Genomic DNA, 7,096 nt, shown 5'->3' with positions numbered 1-7,096 from the left:
CTCCAGCTTTTTACAGCAACACCCCGTATCAGCCTGATATGTTAATAGGCACAATGGGATTTGGGTTTGATTAAATGTCAATGCCTGGAGGGGGAAAAAAGGGCGAGTGTGTGGAAAGAGGTAGAAAAAAAAATCTCAGAATAAGAGATGTGGGCTGTTCTCAGCTCAGTGGGTGCAAGGCCGACATTGGTTAGTCACATAATATAGGACAGCTAAGGTTGTGTGCAGTCCCAGAGGATCGGGCCATGACATGTTTGTGATTTACTCCATAACAGTTAGAAGTAGAAGTGGTTGGAGGGCCTCTCTGTCCTTCTGTGGAAGGTGAGTCGTGAGAGTGGGCGATTCAAGAGGGTCCTTGGCTTCAATCACAGACGAGTGTACGAGAAGAGCGTATAAGCCTATTACAAGGGTTCCTCGCATTACCGAATTAACCAAAAAATATTATCAGAAGAGCCGAGGATAAGATTTAATTTGCGTGTCTGCTTGAGCAAATTCATTTTTCAAGGCAATCTCGCAGATACACCTTTTGGACGATTGTCCGCTTTGTATTCCAGACATCTGAAATGAGATAAAGGCATTTGCATTAAGAGGAGATTTATAATTGTAAATGAGCGCATGAGAGAGAAAAATAACTTTAGAAGTTAACTATGTAGGTACACTAATGATCATTATGGTAATGGAGGAGGATGAATGGTGAGGGGAAGAGGGGGGGAGGTGGGAGGAAAGAGATGCAGACAGATGAGGGTGAAGCAGAGGGGAAAATACAGAGATGGGAAGAAGAGAGGAAGCGTGGTCTCATTGTGTGAATAGAAAAGGAATGGATCATTCTCAGGGACAGGCTATACCTCCTGCTGGTCTGACCCAGTCTTTGTGTCCTAAATTGGGGTCCATCTTGTGTCACAGTGAGGCTGAACCCTGGGCTGGGTCTCTGGAGACGAGAGCTGTTCTGCTGCTGTGGCGTTTCTCTCTGAATCCACAGTTCATCACATTCAGCTCCTCGTGGAGGAAAGAGAGGGGAAATAGGTGCCTCCCTCCACTTGCAGAAGAGTGATGAGACGCCTGTTTCTTCTTCTTCTTCTTTTTTATTATGCCACGCAGCTTATTCAGAGACCAGAGGCTGAATTCATCAACTTTCAGAGTGAAGGACTGGCCGGTCTTGGATCACTGACCAGGTCCTTCATGTGACCATCTCATTAAATTTAATCGTCTTTTGAGACATTTGATGAATTTGATCCTTTGTTTCGGGGAGTTATTCATCTCATGTCTCTCATTATGATTCTGATCAGTCTTCATTATCATTGTTTAATTCAATTTCACATTAAAGGGGCAGAAGAAATTCAAAATGAGAATTTTAATATTTCCAATATTAATGAGGTAATAATACAAACTTATTACATACGTATTTACTTACATATTTATTTTTTATATAACTGAATAAACAAGCTGTTCTCAGAGGAAAATAAGGTCCCCACAACACTGTTTGAAGCTAGAAAGGTGGCAGGGTCCGCCAAATATAAACAAAGTAAAACAGTATGAAATCATGTCGTCTTTTAAGGTCAGTTTGTTTATTCAGTTCATTCAGTCACGTAAACAAAGAGAGTTTGTTCATTTAGTTTCTTTAGGCATAAACAAATCAGTCCTTCTTCCCCAAACTACATAGTGCACCTTTAATAAAACTTAATATTTGCTGTCAACACATGAGTTAAAAGTTATGTGACTGGCATCATGTTGTAGATGACCTTAGTCACCTTTTCATTTTATGTTAATTTCGACACTCTCCGTCTATATTAAGGTCAGAAGTCAGGGTCGACCACAGCAGGCTGGACATGAAGCTGCTTTCATGCTAAAGGACACCCCCAGCAAGGGAGAAGCTAAATGTTAATCCAGGGTCTTGAAGGCCATGGCCTCCCTGTGCCCACCTTGATCCTCACGCTCTCTAAAGACTGTAATTACACATGCATCAGCACATGTGGAGCTGTGTCTCCTTAACTCATCTGAGCCGGGGTGGAGGCAGACGGACCAGCGTGACTAATTTGTCTGCCCTGTAGAGGGCAATATTGTCTGCTGCGTCAGGAGGAGCACTTTGAAGGGGCTGTTTAAAAGTCTTCATGTTTCTACTGTATGATAATGAGACGTCTATACTGAGCGAGCAACACACCAGTTGTGCAGCAGAAGGTTCACCTTGATGCACAAAAACACAAATCCGCACAAGTAGAAACCAAATGCCGTGTGGTTTGTTGTTGCTTGAAATACAGAAGAAGACGTCTTTATCACTTTGCATCCCATTTAACTGTGTGTGTGCACGTGTAGATGCAGGAATATCTTTGCAAAAGGTGTGTGTCCTCTCCCTCAATTCAGTCTGCAAACAGGCTTTAACAAGTCAGATCATAGGGTCAAATTTGGCTTAAACGCCACATCGAGGGCTGCAGGTTATTGCTTTTCCTTATTTAATCTGACAGATTTAATATAAAACAGGTGATGCTTGTGCTTGTCTCAATGGCCCGGGCTTGTGGGCCCTTCTTCGGGATTGGCAGAAGCACATGACTCCAGTGCTCACCGTCCAGGTCGGGACAAAGCTACTCTTTTACCTCCTGGGCTCCGCTTCACAACGGCTCATGTGTGAGCATGGAAAAAGAGTGGAAATCATACCTCCTCTGTAAATACACCAAAGGTCAGCGATGACGTCAGAGTCCAGGGACGGCCTCCTCCGTGATTCTGCGGCCCATCGCCGGCGCCTGATTCGTCACGGCTCTTTATATTTTGCACTCTGCGCTCCCTGACCATGATCCCAATACAAATACGTCCGCACACTCCTGTCACAGAATTGTGTTTGGTGTTTTGCCCGCTGCCCATGAGTCTGTCCACTGTAGCATGTGTTGCACGCAGCTACAAAAGGAATACTTTTTGCTGACTCGTACAGAAAGTTGAAAACAAACTTATTCTGGGATTCCTTTTGATGTAGTTTACTATGAACTGTAGTTTTTTCTTTCTTCATGCTGTGCTCTTCTTCCATTACCCCTGGGCCCTCCAGGCCTTGGCGCAAAACTCTCCCACTTCCTTTTTCTTGTATTATGACTGACTGCAAAGGAGTGTGTGTGCCCATCTGCCGTGCATGGCCTTATTGTTTGACCCTCGACCACACTGTATGTAGCTTTTCAGTCCGTTCCTTGTTGTCTTGCCAGGCATCTTATACTCTGTTCCAGTTCTCGCGCAACATTTATTTTCCTTTCCATTGCAAACAAGTATTTGTGTTACACACAAGTCGTCTGATTGTGCTTTGGATAAGCAGGGTTCTTTGAAACTCAATCCATTTCCTCTATTATCATGCTTTGTGTGATCGGTGCCACATTTCTGAGCTGTAGTTTTATTATTATTTTTTTGTCATTAATGCAATCTCAGCTGACCCACATCTGGAGGATAAACAGGAAATATCTGACCAATTAGACAGCTCACTTGTGGAAATGAGCTCTGTATAGTAAGACTGCTACGAAACACTGAGATTTTAAAGGTATAATATGAAGAATTGACCACCTGTTGACAGTCACTCCAACAGTTAATTGCTGCTTACTAACCTGTTTATTGTATCTATGGCTTTAGCCATAGCTGCTGTTAGCTTGTTAGCTCAGTTAGCCATGCAGCTAGTGGCTGCAATTCTTACATAGATATAAAATATTGCACCTTTAAATGAAATCCTTACGTAGATATTACATATCCCATCTTTAAGATTTGATCCAGGAAATAAGACTCACAGATATGAATTGGTCTGTGAAAGTGTCCAGATGATGTGGACCTGTCATTATTTATTCTGAGCGGTAGCTCTAACAGCAGTGCAGTCTGGGAGGCAGCCAGCTCCTCCTGGAGAGGTACGGTAAGCACAACTTTCCGTGTTTTTCGTGCTTGTTTTAGGAAAGCCTTTTTTACATGTGGCCCACATCTGCATCCAGGGCATTAAACTGCTTCTCTGACACCCATTTATACAGGAACAAATGTCAGTGTTAGTGTCTTATGTGTGCAAATTGTTGACGGTAAATCAGCTGCAGTGCAGTCGTTTTCCTTGGTGATGAAAGCATTTAAAATATGGCTTTAGCCCTACCTGTCATGGCTGAAGTAAGATGAATGTACTCTCATCGTTGTGTGCATACAGAGATGTCTGTGTACAAGAGGGAGGGAAACAATAAGAGACAGTCAACATGTAAATATGTAGATGCACATTATAGTGCTTTGCATAATCTTTGCCAGATGTTCTCAGCTGGGTTTTCTACTCACCTGAGTGTACACACAGGAACAAAATAACCTCACAAGCCCAAAAACTCACGTTTCTTAATCCTCTAACAAAACAAAGGAACCCTTTCTGTTGGAAAGCCTCATTTATTTGTGTTGGACTGAAGAAAAAGAGAGTGTTTGATCTGTTAAAGCCTCCCGCAATTAACCTGGTACAACACCAAGTGTTGGCCAAGGCTGAGTTGTTGACATTGTGTCTCTCCAACGGCACTGTGTTGTTCCAGGATTCAATGTGCGCCTCTGAGGCTCACATTACAGATTATAGCAGCAGACCAAAAGCATTCACATGGAGGTAACCACTGGTTTGACAGTATTAGGTCACAGTGCTCACACCTCACTAACACAGTCCAATAAGGGAACCATGTAATATATTTCTTTGTAATTTAAGAGGTTTGGATAGAAATATGGAGAAAAGCTGGCAGGCGTCCATTGTTGGACCCTGATTGGCACATGTAAAGTGTCAATTTAAATATATAGTATTACAGTAGAATTCAGCACCATTTTCAATGCATGATTTCAGTCAAGTAGTTGGGTGGGTTGGTCACACGAGAGCCAGTTGGTAATGAATGGTTATTATAAATCAAATGTGTCTGAGATTTGTCAGAGGGTTGTTTTAAAAGCGCGGAGGCCTAAAATAACTCAATAATTATATGAGTCACCTTGCCACTCAGGAAAAGCTTATTTTTTCTCCACCAACGTACCCGCTCCATCTTTGCAAAAACACATTCACCAGTGTGGCCATGCACATGTAATATTTTTGGATCATGAGGGGAAAAAGCCCCACTCCCTGTCAAATTTTATGTTTTGTTCATCCGCCAAAGTAAAGGCTTGACAAGAAGGAACACAGTCATTACCACTGGCAAACCATAACTTTTCACCTCGGCGCTGACGGCTTCCCTGACTGCATCACTGTTATCTGACTCCCATCCAACCATAGTGGGACAGACGTGGCACATAAACAGGTGAGTAAGTGAAAAAAATACAATTAAACCCACATGCACACACACATACAGTGTATACAGCACAAACAAATCTGCCTGCCCTCCCTCTCCTCAGGTGTATATAGTCTCTTTGACACAGTCTGCCAGTCTGCTGCCATGCAGCGCCACATTTAGCTCTGCAAGACGCGCCAGACTGCAGCTGAGCGGAGCGCAGTGAGGAGGTTATTAATGGCCTTCCTTATTTTAAACGACAGTCTGAAAACACTGGTGGCACCATGCAGACCCTGCTAGCTGCAAGCTTGTCTTTCATCCCATCTGTCTTTACGGCACTCAGTCTCCTTGGTCCTAATGGGCCCGTGGCTGTCGCTCTGTCAGTTTGCTCCTAATGCACCCTTGTCTGTCTGGTGGGTCACATTTGAATAAGCACACCACAATCTATCACCGTCAACGGATGTGTTGTAGCTCTTCCTTAATTATTTGAAGTCGTGCAGCATTTGTTTTTTAACTGACAGTGACTAGCTTTGTTATAAAACTGCTCCTGGAAAACTTTATTTCTTTGTCTTGTTTCTTTGTACAAACTCCAAAAGTTTGGAAAACATGAGAAATTCTGCAGTTGTCACGCTCCTGAAGGTGTCAGAGAATCAAAACTTCATGCTGTTCTTTCTAGCCGTCAGGTTATCTCTTTGCCCTTACCTCTGTCTCACACTTTCTCCCCTCTTCTCCTCGCTTTCATTCTTCCCCTGAACGCCACCTACCACCACACCCCGCTGTGAATTTTGACACCTGTCTGATGTATGCCCCTCTTTTCTCTCACAGGACGTGGGTGCACAGGGATGGCCTATCAATCACTCCGTGGCTCCTTCTGCTGCTGAGCTCAGCCAATCAGAAGTGACTGTGGTTTATTCAAACGTGATGAGTCATGTAAGTGTGTGTACATGTATTTGAGGCTGTTTTTCTAGTGTGTGTTTTAGGGCAACTGTACGGACTAGATGAGGCAAATACAAGTGTAAACCTCCTGCACACACACACAGTTATCTCCCTTTCTCCATGTTTCACGACCAATAAGTAGTTTTCCACATGTTGTAAGGGTCAGTGTGCATGTAGCATGTACTCTCCCACATGTACACCCATAAAATCCATTCATTTAAATTCATTTAAAGGGCACTGTGTAGTTTTGGAAAAGAAATTCAAACTCAGAATTTCAATATTTACAATATTAATGAGGTAATAATTCAAAGTCAGAAGTGTTTATTTTTTCCATAACTGAATAAACAAGCTGTTCTCAGAGGAAAATAAGGTCCCCATAACACTGTTTGAAGCTAGAAAGGTGGCAGGGTCCGCCACATATGAACAAAGTAAAACAGTATGAAATTGTGTTGTCCTTTTAAGGTCACCTTTAACAAGACCGAATGTATACCGTGTCGCACTGGTGTCACCGGGCCAGTAGCTGCATATTCAACCCATCACGTTAGATTTAGTAGCACATGTCTGGGGAGTAACAAAGACTGGCAGCTTGAGTCACAATGTATTGCAGCCCTCCACACATCATAACACAGTCAGACACGGATATGGTGGAACCCATTACAGGCCGGTCATTTCGGCCCATTGCTGCTCAGAAGCAAATGAGGAGTGACGACTCCGCTCCCTGGCGACGAACTATAGGAGGCAAGCTGGGACATTTAAAAATCAAACGCTTCCGCTCTCCAAGGTTTGAATGAATAACTGGTTTGGATGTTGGGAAGAGGGGTGCCACATCCTGAGAGACTTTCCTCAAATGCAGCAATGGATATGTAAGTCTGGGGGATTGGGTTCAGTCTTCATCCAAGCCACAAAACCTACCACTTCAGCAGCTCCCCGAGGTGCTTTGATCTTTG

This window comes from Pagrus pagrus (genome assembly GCF_965226575.1).
Source record: "Pagrus pagrus genome assembly, chromosome: 20".
NCBI lineage: Eukaryota > Metazoa > Chordata > Actinopteri > Spariformes > Sparidae > Pagrus > Pagrus pagrus.
This window is presented reverse-complemented; position numbering follows the sequence as displayed.